We start from the raw sequence: 24000 nt of genomic DNA, 5'->3' as shown, positions 1-24000 counted from the left end.
TATACACACATGCACACATACACACACGTGTAGAACTCAGTGGGTATCCCATGCCTATCACCCCATTTGTACAATAGTGTTGTGCTGGTACTGCAAGACTCAGGTAGCCATTAGGGAGAGGAGCATAACAGGGTACATATAATGTCCAGTACAGCAGCAGCCACATCTAACTATGGCAATGGGTGTTGCTGTGGGTGTGAAGGCCTTTATTTTATTCTCAACTACAGGTGTACTAACACAGAGACACTTATATCCTCAGTAATGCACATGTACACATTTGTCAGTACTAGGGTGCATTGCTGCAGGTGGTCATAGGTGTGTACCTGGCTATTGCCCATGGAGAGATGAGAAGCGTAGGGGATGTGTGTACAGTGGTATCATGCCACCTGCCATGTGCCAACAGGCAATCTATCTACAGGCACCACTGTGGTGACCCTCAGAGTGAAAGTGACATGCATCAGGAAATCCTCTGGGTGCCTCCTGCAAAATGCAAGTGAGGTGATCCAGTTGACGTGTATGCAACATGTATTACAAAACATGGTTAGTGTCTGTGATGGAGACCTGTACCCAAGCATGTTCTGTTGACTGTGGTAGTGTAGTGTAGGTACCCATGGCATGTGGTGAGTACAGAGTGTTGTGTCCTATCTGTGCCAGTTATAACACAGCTGGGCAGACATATCAGTATCAATAGTAGTAATGGCATGATACACTACATATCAGTGTGATGGTACATAACCTTGGATACTACCCTTGTATGTAACACATTCACATGGTTAAGAGTGATGTACAGGTCTTATATACTCGAGTGTACCAGACATGACACTCACACCCCTTGCTACTGCAATGATAGCACATAGATGCATGTTTTGTACATAGCATTACATACACTTATTACAGATGTCATTACCCTGCTATGTTATCAGACTAGGATATGAGCACTGGTTACCAGGGCTGAGCCATGCTTAGCAGGTGTCAGCATTGCTGGAATATAACAGCTAAGCATATTTGCACACTGGTAAGCAAAGCCTACATGGTGTAAGTATCTGTACATTTAGTCGTATGTTAGCACCGCTTAGCTTCACACAAAACCCAGGAAAACGCACTTAAAGCTACTCAAAACTACCTTAACCAATCTGTATCCAGCAGCCCTTGTTCTGCCCATCAACAAAATAAACAGCCCTTGCAGGTCTTGAACTCAGGACCCTGTACACTACAGTCACAACAGTTACCCACTACATCATGACAGCTGTAAAGAGAGTTGTTGTTTTTCCAATATATCTGTCAGTACACATATTTAATAGTACTGAACAATTGCTGTGACTTCTACAATTGTGTAGTACTTGTTAGTGATATTACTGCTGCATCACATATGTTGTTATATCTAAATATATACATATCAGATACATACGATGTGGTACATCTGGGAAGGTATACACAACAAGGTTTACACATGACAAGGATATGGATATATACATATGTAGATATATGTCTATATGTACATACACATATATATACATATATATGTATTTAGACACATCTGTATAGTACATCATATATATGGCCATTTATAGATCTCTGTGTATATATTTAAATGTATATATATATATATATATATATATATATATATATATATATATATATATATGGTTTACCTTCATATTGTCGATCACACATGATCGATCGGCCACATCATCGAACCATTTCTGTGAAACCAGAATTGCTAAATCTTTCAAATGTCGAATAAAAGTCAAATTTCGACATTTCTGACCATGCCACTCCATGACACCACTGCTTCCATGGGTCAAAAAGGGGGCAAGATTTTGCAAATCAGAAATGTGGTGTTCAACATTTTGGACAGTCGCACTTCAGTATTGGCGGAAGCGAGGTCAACCATAATGTGATCAGCATTATGAAGGTAAACCATATATATATATATATATATATATATATATATATATATATATATATATATATATATATATATATATATATATATATATATATATATATATATATATATATATATATGCACATCATATATGTACAGATATATCTATTTATGCTGATATATATGTAGATATCCATAACTATATGTGCATATGTATATATATATATATATATATATATATATATATATGTGTGTGTGTGTAGACATATATAGCTATGTATATATATATATATATATATATATATATATATATATATATATATATATATATATATATATATATATATATATATATATATATATATATATATATATATAGTATATTATATTATAAATATATATATATATTATATATACATATATGTTTACCATATATCCAGAACATGGAGTGGAGTCCTACCTAAGCACCAACAGTTTCATTCTCTTAGTGCAAGGGGATGTCATGCATGTATTGCAGGTATATATGTAGACTGTTGCTACTGTAACAGGGGTTGTCTTAACAGACATGCTGTGTGTGGGAGGTCAAATCTGCTATTGATATGTATGCCATTGGTTACTGACAAACATCCTAAGGGCATCATAGTACAGTACCACTGATAGCACAGTAATGATCCTGTGGACTACAGCAGAGATATAACTGATATATGTGGACAGTCTGGCACTCACTGGTCAGTCCAGAAGTATATACAGATCCCCTTCGTGTGAGACATGTGGACCAAGCCTGATGATGTGGATGTTAACAGCCATGTACATGGGTATATCACGTAAATACTGGACTACATATGCCCACACAGTTTATGCATTCACACACACACCTGTCTGTCCTGACACATAACTGGTGGTGCAGAGGTCACATGGCCACATACTACCCAGTAGTTAGTGACATACATCTGTACAGAATCCCACTGCTTTGTCAGAAATACACGATTATGGTGGCCTGGCAGCAGTATGTATAGCAAATATCTGGATATAACATTACACTGGGTAATTACACTTAGCTGCTAGGCATGTAACAAAGCACTGTGCAAACTACAGGCAGACTGCCACAACACTGGCCTATGTTTTGTATAGGGGAATACACATGTACCTGCAAATATAGAAGGCTTTACAGGCATGTCACAGCACAAAGTAACAGACACCTGTGAGAAAGTGCATACCCACAACCAATGTGAACACAGCCACAGCCACATATGGTATACAAGTTTAATATGACACTATATGGGCTGTCTGATAAACACCATCCTCATATGTGCCACTCACACACTAACCCTACATAAACTGGGACATGACACAGTGTGGTCCAATGCCTGTCGGTGGTATGGCACACGTGTGTGTTTGGACCTACAAACATGTGAGCCGATAGGGTACCATACACTAGAGCAGCATGTAGCATCAGAACAGGACCAAGAACAATGACATCTACCATAGTCTGTACACAGGCCAAGGTACGTATTCACAATACACATACTGTCGACAATCACCATAGGTACACGGACCCCACTACTGTACACATAACCACATAATGCCCAGGTTATGTCCGCAGAAAGAACCCCTACTATACATAACATGTCTAACAGTCTGATATCTTACTGGCTTGTTATCAGGTATGATGTCAATAAATAATGGTGTACAGAACATATGCACCTCTTACTGCATGACTTATGTACAAAGGTTGACAGACTTGTGGCTGGAGCCACAAACACTGGGCCAATATTGGCATGTTGCTGTGATACCCTCATACCTTTACTGTTGTAACAGGGTTTGTTGTCACATATGTCCTATGAGGGATATGAAGTCAGTAACTCTCATGGCTGTCAACATGTACTGACTGCAATCCTCAGGCTATGTTCCTGCAGTTCTAAGATAGGTGAACTGTGAGTAACACAAGAAACATAAGACTCCAAACACTGCCCAGTTTGCAGATAACCCTACAGGTGGGAGATTCCTCAAACACATAACACTGTCATGACAGGTGTTAAATCATTTGGAATAGCCATATCCGCACAAACCCTGTTAAACCAACATTTCTCCAAATGCAGAAGAGCAACACTTACATTCTGTAGTCATGTCTGCACATCTTCCTCCTGTTTGTTGGCCTGTCTCAACAGTGTATGTTGTTAGAGGTATATTCCAATACCATTTGTGATGCTGTTTGCCAAACACCAACATGAGGTCCTGCTCACAGTGAATGAAAAGGCCCAACATCCACCTGATGTCCCTAGGTATAGGAATGTGTTTCCATGCAATTGGCTATGAGAATGTTACCACAGCTGTTCCATGTGCAATCAGCTAGTGGGGGACTGCAATTCGTGCAGAGGCCATCAGCTGATCATGAGCATCACTTACAAAACACAAGCTGCTGCCTAAGCAAAGCAGGTGTACTTTTACCCATCCACCAGAGAGGGAGTGAGAGAGAGAGAGACAGAGACAAAGTAAGGCAGGGAGGGGGTGGGAGAGTAAAACCTAAGCATGTTTGTGTCACACACTTACCAGTAAGGGGTTTCAAACCCCTGCCTGACAATGTACATGTGCCTGTTCACAACAGGTATCAACGTTGACACAGCCACACTCTTTCAGGGACTCACACTCATTAACACAGTTGGCAGGGTCAGGATTAGACTTCCTAACTAGCTAGTTTGCCACAATACAGTAATACACAGGTATCACATGCACCACAGGGGTTATCAGGATAATATATGGGCAAAGGGTATGTGAAGGTGTCTGACATCAGAAGGCATGCTTCAGTAGGCCAATGGAAGGTGTAGTGAGTGTGAATGTGGTGGAAATCATTATACTTCACACACACACAGACACAGGTTGCCAGCACTGACATGCATGGGTGCATTGCTTCACAGGTGTGTAGTGGTTGACTGTGCCAGAAGGCTGTACAAGGCTAGGTAAAGGGTATACCTTGGCATCAGACCACATAATAATGGTCTGCAGTTTGGCTCAGGGGTGTAGTGTCTGGATTGGCCCACACAGGTGGGTATTGTATTCACCATCCAGTCATCTAGGTTACTGTTGTGGGTCACCAGTGCTGTGCAATGTTTGCTATGTATGTGTTCTGTAGTCCATGGCATGGATGGTGTCTGGGATGTGCACACTTCCCACATGCATGTTCTGTGACATGTGGAAGTGAACCTGGGGTGTCTGAGGCATGCTGTGTACACAGATTGTTATCATCAGATGTGCCATTCCTGGCTTCATATGGTGGGAACTGGCAGTGGACACCAGGTTGACCCTGCACCTACACTGACAGCATGATACAGGTATTCCCTGGTGTCAGTGACATCTGTCCATACAGGGCATGTGTTTAAGGCATGGTATATCCTTTGTGGATTACATTTGATGGCACTAGAGTTGTTGCAGGCATCCAGTGGGGAACATAGTGAGGGAGCACTTATGTGCCTATTGTAGTGATGGGACAGGGTGCCATGCCATCTGTAGTCTGCTGCAATCTGTGGGCAATATGCAGGGAACCAACAAAGTGGTTGTTGCCTAGCTGAGGGTGTTTGTTATGAGACATGGTTTGAGAGTGTTCTCTGCGTAATACAAGGGTTGTCTAAATTGTTCGTCAGGCCTTGATGTCACATGTAGGGGTATGGATTGTCAACCCCAGCCTCTCTGCTGTTTGAAATCTGTTATCCTTTAAGGTGGACATTGTGACACATAATAGGCCCACCATATAAGAAATTTGCAAAACCCACTCCATAATGAGGCCAGTTGATACACACAGGATACAAATGACAAACACAGACACCAAGTCTCACAGTTACCATGTCTGGGACTGGAACTCCTACCTCACTAGTACATCATACTACAACGTTATGCAGTTATAGCACACGCCATGGAGATTACTGGGCTACTCTTTCCCCAAAGGTGTATTTCAATATGAATGACATCAGCAGGCTTGCCAAAGAATGGCACTGGAGGTTGTAGTGACTGTAAATGTCCTCAAATGCATTGCTCCCTACACAGGCAAACAAACACACACGCAAACTTGCCATGTCAGGGAATAGAATCTCTGTCTAACTAGTACATCACACTACAGCTTCTTCTTCTCTTTTGGCTGTTCCCATTAGGGGTCACCACAGCAGATAATCAGTTCCCATTTCTTCCTGTCCTCTGCATATTGCTCTGTCACACCAACCACCTGCATGTCCTCTCTCACCACATCCATAAACCTTATTTTAGGCCTTTCTTTTTTCCTCTTACCTGGCAGCTCCATCCTTAAGATCGTTTTCCCAATATGCCCATCATCCCTCCTCAGCACATGTCCAAACCAATGCAATCTCACCTGTCTGACTTTGTCTCCAAACCGTACAACCTGAGCTGACCTTCTAATATACTGATTCCTAATCCTATCTATCCTTGTCACGCGCAGTGCAAATCTTAGCATCTTTATCTCTGCCACTTCCAGATCTGACTCCTGCCTTTTTGTCAATGTCACCATCTCCAACCCATACAACATAGCCGGTCTCACTACTCTCTTGAAGACCTTCCCTTTCACTCTTACTGGTACCGGTGTCTCAAATCACTCCTGACACTCTTCTTCACCCATTCCACCCTGCCTGTACTCTCTTCTTCACCTCTCTTCCACACTCACCATTACTCTAAACTGTTGATCCCAAGTACTTAAACTCATCCACCTTCACGAACTCTACTCCCTGCATCCTCACCATTCCTCTATCCTCCCTCTCATTCACACACACATTTTCTGTCTTAGTCCTGATGACCTTCATTCTTCTCCTCTCCTCTCTAGAGCATATCTCCACCTCTCCAGGGTCTCCTCAACCTGGTCCCTGCTCTCACTACAGATCACAATGTCATCTGCAAACATCATAGTCCATGGGGCCTCCTGTCTGATCTCATCTGTCATCCTGCCCATCACCATTGCAAATAAGAAACGGCTCAGAGCTGATTCTTGATGTAATCCTACCTCCACCTTAAATGCATCTGTCACTCCCATTGCAGAGTTCACCACTGTCACACTACCCTCTTACATATCCTGTACCACTCTTACATACTTCTCTGCCACTCCTGACTTCCTCATACAATACCACAACTCCTCTCTACGCACCCTATCATATGCTTTCTCCAAGTCCACAAAGACACAATGTAGCTCCTTCTGACCTTCTCTATATTTCTCCATCAACCTTCTCAGAGCAAACATCGCATCTGTAGTGCTCCTTCCCGGCATGAAACCATACTGCTGATCACTAATCATCACCTCCCTTCTTAACCTAGTTTCTACCACTCTTCCCCATAACTTCAAGCTGTGACTGATCTGTTTTATCCCTCTGTAGTCACCACAGCTCTGCACATCACTCTTATATTTAAGAATAGGTACCAAAAACTTTTTCTCCACTCCTCAGGCATCCTCTGACTTTCCAAGATTTCATCAAACAATCTGGTTAAAAAAACTCCATTGCAATTTCTCCTAAGCACCTCCATGCTTCCACTGGTATGTAAGTGAATGACATCAGCAGGCTTGCCAAAGAAGGGCAATGGAGGTTGTAGTGAATGTGAATGGCCTCAAAAGCATCGCTCCCTACACAGGCAAACAAACACCCACACTTGTCATGTCTGGGAATAGAACCCCAAAATAACTAGATATAGTACACTACAGCATTAAACAGTTATAGGACACACCACAGTGATTATTGGGTTACTACTTCCCCAAAGGTTTATTTCAAAGTGAATGACATCAGCAACCTTGCCAAGGTTGAGCAATGGAAAGTGTAGTTCATAGGTTCATAGGGTCATAAGTTGATACTAGGCTATTAGCCCTAGGGCCTATACACCTATACATGCCTAGACATGACAATTCTCTGGCTATGATTTCCCACAATATATACTTCCCTGCACTCCTGTCTAGCAGGGGAGCTGACATGATCCCGGGGGTAAATGTCCTATCTCCCATCCAATTGTAGGGGTTCCTTTTGAAGAGGGCCAAAGAGGCACTCTGCTTGACATGTATGGGCAGTCTATTCCAGAGTCTGGGGAGTCTCTGGGTCAGAAACACATTCCTCATGTTTGTATTGTTCATTGTGATGACAGGATTTGGATCCCTGGAACATGTGGCTGTGAAGGTTTGGAATTCTCTTAGTGTAGCATGTCCAACGGCTGTGGGTTTGATATGGCATGGTATGTTAAGCAGAGATTGCCTTTGAGAACACAATATGTGACAGAGTATAGCTGGATGATTTTCAGACAGTCAGCATAGGACATCTGGTTTAGGCCTGTGGTCATTTTTTGAGGTATGTCTGCAGCCTCTCTACTTGTTGCAGATGTCTTGTGAGGTACATACATAACAGGCCATTGTAGTCTGTACTGGGTTTACTGAGAGATGCCTACAGTGGGTCAATGGGCTCCTTTTTCTGGATTTAAAGCCCTTAATGGGAGGTGTGCCACATAGGTGGGTTTCCTGACTGTTGTGGCAATGTGGTTATAAAGGATGAGACCACTGTCCACCTGTGTCTCTAAGTCTGTTGTCACACTTTAGATGTTTAATGTACTGCCACCTATGTGGTACTTCCCACGTACATGTCCCTTCCCAATGGGGATAACTATATATTTCTTGGCACTGATCTTGAGGTCATGGCTGAGGCACCAAGCATGTCTTTCTGTAAGGCCCTTCTGTAGAATATCCACATCATGTGGGGATTCAATATTGGCTACCAGTGTGCAGTCATCTGCGACCTTTGATTGCCAGTGTCCCTTACTGTTGGACTGTACTTCAGTGCAGTAGATGCTGAACAAGGGTGGTGCCAGGACTGAACCCTAAGGTACTCCAACTGTCACTTGTCTGGGGCACAGGTTGGTGTCATCTACATTTACAGTGTGGGTTGTGTCAGTACAGTACTTGGCAGCCTTTTGGGTGACATTGGGAGTAATGGCCAGCTTGATACATTTATCTATGATTCCAGATGGGGGATGGTGTCAAAGGGCTTGGTGAGGTCCAGATAGGCTGTGTGAACCACCTTACCCTCATCCACAGCTCTGGAGATGGATTCACAGTTGTCATTCAGGTTGAGGTGACATGATTGGCCCTTAACAAACCAAACCTGCTTAGGGTCCAGTGTTTGCAAGTTGCCAATGCCTTATTTTAATTTCCACGATAATACATTCCATGGCCTTGCAGAGCAGGCATATCATACTGCTGGGGCTGTAGTTCCCAGAATCCAAGGTGGACCCCCCCTTGTGGACTGGGATAACTGCAGCTGTGCGCCACACAGAGAGCATGAAGCCTGAGGTGTGGCTATGATTAGACATGGCACGTAGGTGAGGTGCAAGTGCAGTTTGTAGCTCATGTAGTACACAGCCTGGGATGTTGACTGGTCCCATGGCTGCTGTTGTCATAGCTCTGCAGAGTGTGTTTTTTTACTCATGTGGCTGTTATTACCGGCATATGGCAATCTATCCATGTTGAGATGGGCCCTTTGTGGGTTGGGAGGGGGGTGCAGTTGGCACTGAATAGATCTGCCAGGATATTGACAATATCCTTGGGAGGAGTAGATTTAGTACCATCCTATTGTAGCTCACAGCAGTTCTGAGCATTGCCATTTAGATTCCTTACTTAGCTATGGAACGGCTTGCAGTTGTCTTTGGCATCTGTGGCTATATTATGTTTGTAACTAACTTTGGTGGATGTTATGAGGGGTCTATGCCTTTTACTGTAGCTGGTAAGGGAGTATTTTGCATCCTGAAAAGTCCCCCATTTCTGCAAGAGTTTCCTCCTTTTGTTGTACAGTATGTTTATGGTAGGGGGCCACCACATTGGCATCCTTTTCTTGGATGGGGAGCATCTTGGTTCAATATTGGATGGCACGATTCATGCATGAGTGGAAGTGCTCATACAGTGCTTTCATGTATAATTCAGCAGTTGTCCTTTCAGTTCCCTTCTGTATGGGTGTAATGATGTTAGTCACATCTGACATGTGTAGCATGACATTGGCTTTGGAGATGTGTGTTACGGAGGTTTCCTTACTGGGGTGTGGGGGAGGGATGTTGATGTTCAGGGTGGTTAGCTCATGGGCATACCTGACCACTGATGGGGTGACCATAGGTGTAGAGCATTGCTGTCCCATGTTAGTAATGACCAGGTCTTGGATATTTGAGACCTTGGTGGGACTATGGCTTACTTGATCCAGGTCATTGGGAATTATGACTTCCAAGAACTGTTGGGCACATGTGTTGGCACACAAGTAGTTTTTCCAGTTAATGGCAGGGTAGTGTAAATCACCCAGTATTAAGGTGTTTGCTTGTATCATAATATTTCACAGTATGTTTCAAAGGCTGTAGTGGGTATCATAGGGCATGGTGGGGGATCTGTTGCAAGCCATACAATTTGGAATGCAGTCTAACTGTTAGTTGCACCAGGGGTATTTCAGACACATTCTGTTGGGCAAGTTGCCTGGTGGTATGAATATCCTTAGTAAATATGGACACTCCTCCACCTTTATTATTTTGGTCCTGGTTTGGTGGCAAACGTGTGGTGAGAGCTGTATCTGGTATTGCAGGGGTGCTCTCTGGAGGCTTGGATCAGGTCTTTGCTACTGCACAGTTATCAGTGTTCTCCATTTGTAGGTGTGCGTATTGACTGCGAATGGCCAAAAAAAATTGATCTCTATACACACAGAGTTTCACAGTTGCCATGTCTGGGCATAGAACACCTACCTAACTAGTTAATCATATGACATCATTATACAGTTATAGGACGCACTACGGAGATTACTGGGCTAATTCTTCCCCAAAGGTGTATTTCAAAGTGAATGACATCAGCAGGCTTACCAAAGAATTACACTGGAGGTTGTAGTGACTGTGAATGGCCTCAAAAGCATTGTGCCCTGCACAGACAAACAAACACACACACTTGCCATATCTGGGAAGAGAACACTTACCTAACTAGTTTATTACACTACAGCATTACGCGGTTATAGGACTTGCCATGGAGATTACTGGGATATTTCTTTCCCAAAGGTGTATTTCAAAGTGAATAACATCAGCAGGCTAGCCAAAGAAGGGCACTGGAGGTTGTAATTACTGTAAATGGCTCAAAAGCATTGCTCTCTACACAGACAAACAAACAAATATCCACACTTGCCATGTGTGGGAATAGAACTCCTATCTAACTGGTTTACTACACTATAGCATTACACAGTTACAGGATGCACCACAGAATTTACTGGGCTATTATTTTCCCAAAGGTGTATTTCAAAGTGAATGACATCAGCAGGCTTGCCAAAGAAGGACACTGGAGGTTGTAGTGACTGTGAATGGCCTCAAAAGCATTGCTCCCTACACAAGCAAACAAACACACACACAAGCATCCACACTTGCCATGTCTGCAAATAGAACTCCTACCTAACTAGTTTATCACACTACAGCATTACACAGTTATAGGATGTACCACAGAGATTATTGGGCTATGCCTTCCCCAAAGGTGTATTTCAAAGTGAATTACATCAGCAGGCTTGCCAGAGAAGGGTACTGGAGGTTGTAATGACTGTGAATGGCCTCAAAAGCATTGCTCCCTACAAAGACAAACATCCACACTTGCCATGTCTGGGAATAGAACTCCTACCTAGCTAACTTATCCCACTACAGCATTACACAGTTATAGGACATGCCACAGAGATTACTGGGTTACTTTTTTCCCAAAGGTGTATTTCAAAGTGAATGACATCAGCAGGCTTGCCAGGGAAGAGCACTGGGGGTTGTAGTGCCTGTGAATGGCCTCAAAATCATTGCTCTCTACACAGACAAACAATCACACAAACATCCACACTTGCCATGTCTGGGAATAAAACTCCTACCTAACTAGTTTATCACACTACAGCATTACGCAGTTATAGGATGTGCCACAGACATTACTGGGCTACTTTTTCCTCAAAGATGCATTTCAAAGTTAATGACATCAGCAGGCATGCCAAAGTATGGCATTTGAAATTGTAGTGAGTGTTACTGATCTAAAAAGCATTGATCCCTACACAGACACACACATTTGCCACATCTGGGATTACATCTCCTGCCTAACTAGCATGTCACACTACAGCATTACGCAGTTATAGGACGTGCTATGGAAATTACTGGGCTATTACTTCCCCAAAGGTGTATTTCAAGGTGAGGACATCAGCAGGCTTGCCATACTAGGGAAATTGGGAGTGCAGTGTGTGTGCATGGGCCATAACCCATTCATCTAGAGGCAGACACACCATACTCAGGCACACACAGGTTTATATTCCACAGGTATGTGTATACAACTGCTAGATGACTACTGACATGTACAGTAATGTTGCACAGTTAGCACTAGCACCACAGACACTATAATGCTGAGGGATTCCAGAGGCAAATGTCTGCGGTGATTGACATTTACACATCATGTGGTTTTAGCCAATTGGATGTGTGCTGGGTGAGACAGGCCTCATGATGGAAGGCTCTTTGTCACTATCACTCTCTTCCACACATCTATCTATGTGTACTTTTGGCCTATTATAGTGTGTTTTACTTGGATATATGTGTGTATTCCAATCTAATGTGTGTGCAAAGCATGACTGGTGTGTACTGAGAAGTGTATGCACTAACATTTGCAACTGTCAGATATGTATGGTCCACTGTTGTTGCCAGACATGGGCTTTATTTCTCCAAGTGTGGGAGCATGTGGCCTTCATTTCTCCAAGTGTGGGAGCATGCCCAGTATGACATTCTGTATTGAATGTGTGAATCCATTGCAGGTAGACTGTACTCCAGTGCAGACTTTTGTGTTCTACACCTACAGGTAGTAAACTGTTTCTACAGGATATCTGTAGATCAGTTGACAATATGGGATCAAAATGGGGAAAGGATAGTGGGTTACTGTAGATAATTGTGTCTGTGCTGCTTTTGCTACATGGTCCTGGTGTTAGCAGAGATATTCAGACATATGTACTGTTATACACTGTGATGATTTATATCATCAAGTACTGTCAGGTAGACATATTTGCTTGCAGTGATGCCCTGGGGAACACAGGGTGAATGCAGCTGTGTCCAGTATTGTGGTCAGCAGCCTACATATTCTTCCACACTCATGCCATTCTGGAGGTGAAGCTGCAGGCACTTTCTGTTGGGTCTGTATAAATGGTTTAGCACCTTGGTACAGTGATGGTAGAGGATCCCATCCTTGTACATCCATCGACGTGACAGTATGGCCATATCCTGCTGTGGCCATACCTCACAGCTGTACAGATTCACACAGGTTACCCAGATGCAGGGATCATAATTCTGGACATTACCCCTACACATTGTGGTTTACGAGCAGGTTTGTAGCCACCCCATTCTTGTGTTTGCAGACAGGGATAGTATGTGTACACGGCTGAGTTTCGAACTTCACACACTCCATGTCGCCCTTGCCCCCCCCCCCCATTATTTTATCCTCTTCCATACATTATGCGAACATTATCTGATATTTTCCCTATAGTTATCACCTCATCACAGCAGTAATTTGGTGTTGGTCCACAGTTCATGCAGTAGGACATGGTGGACATGTTACTGTGATTTGTCCACATGGCCTTGCATGTGGGTTCTGTGGACTGTGTTATGTTGTTATTTGGGAGTCCATGACATAACATACGTTGGCAGTATGGGTGAGACACAGGCCTTTAGCAGAGGACTGTAGGCCATTTAGTAGTGATGCAGGCCAGCTGTAGCAGGCCGTTGCATTCTGTCAGTTCTACAGTCCCAGTCTGTGATACACTATATTCCCCTGGGGTGACAGGGTAGGTGTGCAAGGTGTTCATGCCAATACTTTATGTAAGTATTGATCCAGTGGTGTGGATGCTGGCAATGTGTTGCTTACAGTTAGGGACATACCTGCATGGGACACCTGCTCTGCATGCTGCATTCTTTTGCTATTGCCATACACAGGTGGGGGTCATATTGTACTCATTCCTAACAGCAGAGATAAGACTGGAGAAGTACCTGTGGGTGGTGGTGGAGTGAGCTGGGTGCATGTGTGCTATGGACACTACTTGCTTCTGACTCACATATATGCATGGGGCATTCCACTTATGCTGGCTTGTGCAGGGACATCAGCTGTTTCTCAATACATCATTCCTATGACCTTTGTGGTCTCCCAGTGTTTGGCCAGATGACATCAGTATTCCCTACAGCAAGCCCAGATAATGTGCTGCGAACCTGTATGTACAATTTCCAAGGGTGTGTCCATCTGACAGTTACATATTATACACTGTCTGTCTGGGGTACTTCCCCCTGTGTACTGCTTGTATATATGGGCCAACATTCATGCCATGTCAATCTTTCAGATGGTGACACATATTACTTCCAAACATTTACTATGGCTTACTGCTGGAATGTGTTATGCTGGGAAGCATTGTTTTTGGCACTGCAGTTAAGAGAACTTGGCCCTGTCATCGGCAGTACTGGGCAGTGGCCACCAGGACAAACCTCACCATGCATACATACTGATCACTCTCACACAATATACAACACACACCAACCTAACACACGCAGACCTGCATATTGTACACATGCTACAATCTATCCTGCTACCTTGGCCAGCTCAGGTAATCTGTGCTCCACTGTTATTATACCTACACATACATGTTACTAAATTTCTACATAGGCTTGGGGGGGCACACCTTACTGTAACTACATTTCTACATATGATTGGGGGGCACACCTGACTGTTACTACATGTCTACATAGGATTGGGGGGGGGCAAACCTGACTGTTACTACATTTCTCCATAGGATTGTGGGGACACACACCTGACTGTTACTCCGTGTCTACATAGGATTGGGGGGGCACATCTGACTGTTACTGCATTTCTACACAGGATTGGGGGCACACCTGACTGTTACTCCGTGTCTACATAGGATTGGGGGGGCACACCTGATTGTTACTACATTTCTACATAGGATGGGGCGGCATACTGGACTGTTACTACATTTCTACATAGGATTGGGGGGGCACACCTGATAGTTGTACACATTTGCTATGACTATACTGGTATGTCAGGTACTCCATTTCATTCTGTATTCTAAGCTATCATGCTGACTAGAGGCATATCAGTGTATTACAGGTCTTAGGTTTGATTAACCTATATTTCAGTTTCTGACTTCTTACCCTTCAGAACTAATATCCCACTGCCTGACCTGTTGTAGTCTGTCTGTGTAGGCCTGGTGGGGGGGGGCGGGTTACCCATAGCCATCAATCAGAGGCCTTAGCACAGCCTTTGTTTGTGTTTGTTCTATATCTGTCCTGCTGGCTGAGACTGCTGTTGGGTATGTGAGCCTCCCTGACTGGCATGTGTGTGTCATATCAACACACATGTGGCCCAGCACATTTCCTGCAGTGAGTTATGTTACCTTGTCGAGTACTGGCTACTATGGTGACACCAGTATTTGTTACAGATCTCATGCTGCCACTATAGGTGTCTACTATCTGCTGACATCCCATTCAGCCACCCGATTCTCTTGCATGCTCACATCCATATCATAGATACAAGTAACAACACATACTACTCCATTCAGCAACTGGTAGGAAGAGTGACTTACCTTGTGGCTGTGCCAGTACTGAGGATGGTGCTGGAGGGCTGACTATGTCGGATGCACATAGTACAATCCCCATACATGGTTAAGCACAGGTAGTGTCATGTTTGGCATCCCTTTTACTGTATGTGTGAGTCAGAGAGAGGTGTTATTCCCTGGATCCCTACTGTGTCAGTGTATGTGCTATGCATTGCCTCTTTGCCAAGGCCAGGGCATACTGGGCATGCCTCCTTCGGCCTACTGGCTCAGGATCAGGTTGTTCCTCCTCTGAGTCACTCTGTGCCTGTGCAGGCCTTGGCAATGGAGGGGGGCTGTGTGGCCTTGCCCCATGCTGTTCCTGCTGCAGCTGTTTCCACAGGATCATATTGTATAGCATGGCACATATGATGACAATTTGGGTACATGTAGCTGGTGAGTACTGCAAGGCTCCACCTGATGTGTCCAGGCACCAGAACTGTGACTTGAGCAACCCAAACACCATGCTCTATTATGATTCTAGTCTGTGTGTGTGCCGCATTATGAAGTTCTTGTTCAGGTGTGTGTGCATTTCTGATGGGTTTCATCAGCCATAGCTCTAGTGCATAACCAGCATTCCCACTAGGTGATTGTAAGGGATGTCCCCATTGGCAAATCTCTGGTACAGCTACATCAGATGCCAGATGTGGGAGTCATGATAGCTTCCAGAGCAACCAGCACACACATTCATTATAATGCCCTGGGCATCATACACGACCTGGCAGTTGATGGAGGGGAAGCCCTTACGGTTGATGCAGACCCTACCCTGACCAATGGGTGGTGCTTTGATGTGTATGTGCGTGCAATCTATAGCACCCACTACTTCAGGGTATTCTGCTATTTGGTGGAAGAGACGCATATTGCTGGCCAATGCCTCACAGGTGTTGGAGAAATATACGTGCTCACCGGCATGTGCTGACATGGCATCCAGGAACTGATGGAGTACCCTGGATGCTGATGCCTGTGAGATCCCCATCATATCCCCAGTTGGCCTTTGGAAGGTACCTGTGGCTAGTATTCTTAGGCCTACACATACTCTAGTATCCACTGGGATGGGTTCCCCTCTGTTAGTTCTGTGTCAGGTGTGGTCGGCACAGCTCAACAATTTGCTGTAGGAGGTCCCTGTCCACCCTATAGCACTCCACTATCTCCAGCTCATGTAGACCCTGGTAGGTTACCCTGGGTCTGTACACTCTTTTCCATCTCCTCACTGCTGGTTGGTCGACAGCATTCTCATCCTCACCACCTTCATCCTCTTCCACATGTTGATGTATGATAGCTGCTGCAGCCCTTATCATTTTGTTGCTTTTGTTTGTTAAAATTTCCCTGCTTGTGTACACTGGTGGTAGAGTATGTGGGGAAAAACAGAGGGAAAGGTGTTTGCATAGTTTATAGTAGTGTGCTGGGCTGGGCTGCTGCCTGTATAATTGGCTGATTCTGATACATTTCACCTGCCAGCTATGCTAGTTCTCCTGAATTACCTTCCTACTGCTGTTTTCCCTTCCCATTGCCTTCCTGTTTAAGGCCAGGGGTGCTCTGCTCAAACACAGTGCTCAAATGTGCACAGAGCTGCTATATCCTGGTTTACTTTTTTTTTTCCTTTAAAGCCTGGTGCGTGGCATGCACATCTGCTTAGGCAATGTAAAGAGTGCTAGACAGCCGCAGACACACCCCCTTGCTTAGCTCTGCTAAGCTAATGGCAAACCCGAGCCACAGGGCTCCAATAAGCTTACAGTATGCTTGACACCTCCCCATGATGTCAGCTAACTCTTAGGCTTGAACAATGCTGTTCCTACACTTACATGGTTGGGTGCTGGCTATCATTGAGAGGAAATTTGGGATTCAGTATCATTCCCATCATTTGCATAGGATTGCCTGCTAAAGCATAGTTACAGGTCCCATACTGAGCCTTCCCCCTTAGCAACCCCTATTCACTGACCATGTTGTCTTCTGCCTGCCATTGAGTATAATGGCAAAATAGTGATTTTGGTTAAAATGCTTATTTCAGGGTCTTTTTTTTTTTATTTTGGCCCGATCCCATTTGAACACCACTGCCCTACGCTTAAACAGCTGAAATTGGCTAAAAAAATTAAAAGCTTTTTTTTTCCAAACTGTTTTCCATGCCAGTGGTCATATATTTGGCAATTGACATGCTTTAAACATACTATACACCCTTTATTTGGAGATGTCATGGCTCCATTTTGTAGTTTGCAAAAATGTACTCGGTTACTAACTAAGTACATTTCTGCACACTACACTAGTTTTGCATGGCCGGCTGACAGCTTCCTGGATCACAAATTCACCTCCTTTGCATGGTTTTCACCTGCAAATGGGGTAATTTGCATATAGGAGCTGTGTCCATGCAGGAATAGTGCAGGAGTGCTCATGCACATCCCAGGAGCTTATTCCTGGATCAGACAGTGGCCATATTGCCTCCAGGAGCTCCTGCACTATTCTTGCACATCATGCAGAGCTTGCTGAATCCGGGGGTATATCTATGAAGTATCAGAAAATGAAGAGCAGCTTCCCAGGACCCAGTCAAATAACTCAGCCTTGTGCTTGTCATCATAGCACTTGAGTTTCTTTCTCTTTAGAATCAATACACTGTTCATTGAATTTTGCTCATGAGTGTCTTTCTCTGCCAACCCATTGATCCTTCAGATTTGGAGCTTCTCATACCATCAGTTTTGTCTCCTGTAATAATTCCGTATCAAGTTTATAGACATTAAGAAAACAAAGAAAATGTCCTTACTCAAAAGGAGTGTCAAGACCTGTAATATTTAAGGAAATTCTTTTTCAAACCCACAATTCACAATCACAATTGTACTACACAAGTATATCTAAAGTGCATGGATATATGGCCATGAGGGCATATCAGCAGTAAGAGTACTTTAGGGAAATTTTACAAATTCATAGCCAGTAAAGGAGAAAAACAAGGTTAGGCTAATGGTTTCCTTAAAAAGCTCCTGAATAAAAATGAGACTGGCACAAATGACTAGAGGATAAACAAAGGAAAAGAGAAAACTAATAACAAGTACACAAACTTTATTTAAGACCTCCTGTTACTGGGCATACAGTTATCCTGTAGTACAAACAACTTTTTCTAAATAATATATGGAATACTAACTATGATGTTATACTGAACAATCAAAACAATAGGCATGCTGGCAACAAGCAGCTCAGGCAAAGTAGTCGGTAAGGTCAGTAGCTCAGCCTTGCAGTCTGCCTTGTTGAAGTTCTATTTAGTAGGTGTAAATAAAATTATTATTATTACAGACATAATAAAAGCAAACCTTACTACTGGGAAGGAAAACAGTTCACAGGCAACTAAACAGTGAAAGAATCATCTTTGATTCCCAAAGTCAATAAAACTTCTATACAGGCAACTTAACTAATCAAGATTCCAGTCAGCCTGGCTTTGTAAAAGGCAGGTACTGTCTCCTGAGAATGGTAAGCTTTCTTGAAAAGGTTACAGAGACTGTGGATAGTGGTCACTTAGTACAATATTCCAGAAGTGTGGATGACCAAGTTTGCTGATGACTGCAAGCTGGGCACTTTTTATCTACTCATCCACTGATACTAAGTAACGTTTAGAAAGGGATACAAAATGCACATACCTGGTATCCGGAAAATAGTTTCAAGGTAAATGCAAAAAAGTGCAGTGTAGAAGTATTTAATAAAAATTGTTTCCAACTCATATGTTTTAAATGATACAAATCCTCAGAAAGACATGGCCATAAGAGATCTGGGTACTTATGTGGACAGTTCTCTCTCATATGATCATTGTATTTGCAGCATTGTCAGGAAATCCATCTCTGTGGTTGAGTTACTTGCCAAGGGAATGTTTTCCAGATCCAAAGATATCATCCTACCACTGCTATCAGACACATCATTCAATAAAATGCCTCATCTGGTATGTATTAATTGAACCATATTGCTCAACTAGAAAGGCACCACATATACCTCACCAAGAAAATCAAAAGCCTTGAATCTTTCAACTACCCCAGTAGATTACCACAACTCTCATTATATTCAGCACCCTGCAGAATACTCCAAGGTGACCTGTATCTTCCTTTTTGAGCCATGAAAAAACAATCCTGACCCTCTCTTTTTTTCCATCACCAGTGTCCTACAGACACCCACACTAGGGACCTGAATCTACACCTACAAATAAATTAGACTTACTATAAAGATCTATAGAGATGGGTTTGTATTGTAACTCAACATGTCTCCAGCCTATGCAACTCTCCTTCTATTCAACAACCTCCAGAATGCTCCAGGTTAACTTGCCCCTTCCTTTTCGAGCCATGAAAAAAAACAGTCATAACCTTCTCTTTCTTTGCAAAACCAGTTCTCTACAGACATCCACACTAGGGACCTAAATACAACTACAAATAAACTACGCTTGCTATAGAGATAGGTTTGTAATCCAACATATTTCCAGTGTATGCAATAATTTACCAATACAGGAAGATCAATGTTTGAAATTTTCTCTTCTCCTGCATGTTCAGTCTTTTTTCTGCATTTCAGCACTTGATGTTATGTACGCTGACATTTCAATAGGAAGCCTATCTATAAAAGTGTTTAGTGACACATATAAACTAATATTGGATGGTGTTTTTCGAGAAGTACTAACTTCAGTGTGATGAGGTAGTCAAAGGTAGGTCTGATTTGCCCTTAAGTGAGTAGCTGATAAAACGTAAACTCTCAAAATGAATACTGCACAGAATGCTAAATGTTTGCACATAATTTACATACCAGTGTTACAAGATAATTCTAAAAGTTCTTAATTAAGCATAGCATATAAACTATTGCAGTATACAAGTCACCATGCTTTTTTTGGTTTATTTTTATACATATTATAATAATGAAATATATAGCTGCACAGCATATTAATAAGCTTGGTGCATTAAAACAATAACTTAATTCCCCTTACAAAATCTAACTTAATTCTGCATACAAGCCAAAGTAATGGCTAGAGTAATTGCCTATAATACCCCAGGTGTTGTTTTATTTATATAAAGTCACATTAAATTTACCTTGTTTCTCAAAGGTGTTTCTTTTTGGTTTACACCACTAATGGCAACAATAAGGTAAGAGTTTGGAACTCTGTGTTCCCCAAAAGGAATCTGTGGCATATTAAGCTTACATATCTAGCATCATGAACATACCCCAGCTTTTATTGTCTCAAGGAAATGTACTTGCTGTGGCTCTGAGACAGAGGAGGGGAGGGGGAGTGTGTAGCATCTAAAACCATACCAGAATATGCATACTATTAACCATGTGCCCTTCTAAACTCCTAACTGTTTTTCAGACTTAATAGCACTTTTTATGTAGAACTAAAATAACTATACACTCGATCCATTTTTTTTGTGGCACAGCTGAGCTTTTGGCACATAAACATCTGTCACACATCTGTTTTACTCCTGTAATTGAAATGTTCATGATTTTATCAAGATGTATTGTAAGTGACCAGTTGTCAACTCCATTCATACAGCACATTCTGCATTCACACACCATCATTATGTTACTGACTATCTTTAATTAGACAAGTAAGTCAAAATGCTTCCTGTCCAACACCATGGTTTTTCAGAAATTATGATTATAGCACTGATTCAACATAATGATTTTTCTTGCATGTCCCTGATTGAGGAGGAAAATAAATCATAATATGAAAGTAGTAATTTAGCCTTTTTCTCACTTTTGAAATGTGTATTTTCTTTTCTTTAAATGATTTTATGGGATGCGTCATTCATAATGCAGCTTTTATCTATAGACATGTACTTAGCTATTATGCTTAAATTCTAACTTGCGTTATAAATGCTTATTGGATTTCTAAAGCTCTGTAAAGAAGCTACATTTTTGCTATGCAGAACCATAAGAGTAAATGATTTTTCAATATATAGGACATCTATATTAAACTAACCTCCTAGTGAGAATGGTCCTTAAAATGCATGTTGCATTTTATTAATTGTTATGTGCCTGCTGACCTACTAATTTTACACTGCAACTTTAAATTGCTAAGCTTCTCCTTACTTTTTTTATTTATTTATTATTATTTTTGTAAACACTGTCAAGGCCTTGCTGAAGTGTACATTTATTTGGTCCACTCTCCTTCCTTTGTTTTTATCTTGGTCATGCACTCAAAATCTATTATCATTGTTTTAAATAATCTTGTTTTGTAGATTCTGTGATTTCTCTTGTTCTTTATGGCTGCAGTCCCTTAAATGTTGCTATCTATGCCAGTTTTTTCTTGATTGGTTTATTTACCTTTCGCTAGTCCTGTCAACAATGAAGTTGGTGGGTTTTTAACACAAAGAGTCACAATAAAAAAGAACTTTCTTAATGTGTGAATACAGTAGTGCAGATTCAAGAAACAGACACACGAATTTGCAAATGATGTGTGAAAATTTTCTAACATAGCCAATCAAGTTTAATGGTTAGTACTGATGACCACTAAGAAGCTTCTCATCTAAATTTAGGCTACTGCTTTTACTTATAAGTAGAACCATCAAGGTTGTCCACTAAGCAACTGTTATTTCCTAGATTCTTGAACAGTCTGTATCCTTGGAAGACTTCATAGCTTTGTTTACGTTCTATCACATACATTTTCATAATTATTTGCAAAATAATTTATTCAGAATTGTATTAAAGACTTGAATAGCCCTGGCTTTTATATATATAGACTTTATTTCTGAAAAGTACATATTTGTTATACAGATATCTACAAAAACATAATTTGCAAATATAACACGTTACTATATAAGTTATTTCCCAAATTAAACAAAAGATCTAAGGGCCTTTCAGTTATGCCACCCACCATGTAGGCAGCATAAAAGAATCATTATGAGTTAGCATCTGGTACCTGCAGGGTGACAGTCGAATGTTAGCCTACAGTTTCCAGCCTTTACAATTTAATTTAAGCAGTCACTTCTGCGCTAATGACACTTTCAACAAACTCTAATTAGTATTGGAAATAATTCACTTATAATTAAATCGGACTCCTTCTTCTTTTCTATGCAGCAGTACCTTAAGTATTAAGCAATGAATCCAATAGCACAGAGTGAGCCCCTGAGCCATAAACCCAAATTATTATTCATAAGTACACAATTTTTGAAGATACAGGGCTCTGTTTTCCATCCTTGTCAAAGGTTAACTTATACATCAATCACAGGCCTTTTCAAAATCTCAGTCACACTACAGTTTTTGTTCTAGTCATAAATACCATGGATGCAATCAGACGTGCAATTAAAACCATAGTATACAAATTAATTTCTGAGGGGAAAGAATTCTGCTCAGCTCACATACCTTCATTATCCAATCTTCAAACAGTGAATGAAATAAAAATGGTGCAAATGAGCAAGTAAAACTTGTATAGCTAACCAAACTACAGTGGTGCAATCTGTTGAACAGTGCATGTTATTGCAGCACACATTATTTGATTGCCAAAGTCACAAATGTAAACACAGAGTTTACATTTTCAAACCAGGCACAAGACTCACATCCTAAATAACCAACTATATACAACCAAATGCTGCAATATAATGTACAAATACACACTAACATGTACTGATACAAAGCACATCCTAATAGTTAAACTATTAAGCTGCTAGACATCTTAGATGAACTTACCAAATAGAGCCGACCCTCAGCACAGTCTATTGCATTTACGCTACAAGCTATCTGCTGTACACAATGCAGTACAGCTGCAAAGTATACTTCATTTGCTACATCAAAATGAAAAAAAAACATACTTTTTACATGGGGAACATTGCCATCCAGTCACCCCTATGTGGGATCTCTACATCCACACCCACTAACTTATACCAACTAGCTCCACGGTCGCATTACCAAAGTGTATCGCATACATTTATGCTACAGTTGACAGCCCATAAGTTGAATATAGCATAAAACAATGACTTCAGCCATCAAAAAGCTGTGCACGGAACTCTACACTTGATGAAAGTACTAAATGGTAATGGTTTATACACGTATATAGATAGCTATAGGGTTTACAATCAAAAGGGCAATCAGACTTCGTTCGAATTCGATATGTCAGATTGCCCAATTCGACAATTTGAAATAATGAAAATAAAATGCTGAAATACACAACAGCGAATGCTAGTGTGCATTCGCTGTTGTGCATTTCAACATTTTGAATGTAGATCAGACTATAGTGGGATCTTGGAGTTTGTATATATAAGTAGCAGGTGGTGTGGGGGGTACGGGTGGCCTTGCCCCCTTGCAAAAACATTTTGTTATTGTTGACCGGAAGTGTAGTATTTTCGGTAAAGTCGACATTTCTGAGATGTTGACTTTACTGAAATGCTGCATTCTACATTAGTTTGTTCGATCTTGTGATTTCCGATATTTTGATTCAGAAATCTTAACACTCACACAATGTCGGTGCGATTATATGATAGTAAACCTAGCTATAGATATAGATATAGATATAGATATACAGGGTACATGCACATACTCAATCTA

The sequence above is a fragment of the Protopterus annectens genome, chromosome 4.part0 (genome assembly GCF_019279795.1).
Source record: "Protopterus annectens isolate FY-2018-M chromosome 4.part0, PAN1.0, whole genome shotgun sequence".
Taxonomy (NCBI): domain Eukaryota; kingdom Metazoa; phylum Chordata; order Ceratodontiformes; family Protopteridae; genus Protopterus; species Protopterus annectens.
Note: the sequence above shows the minus strand (reverse complement) of the source record.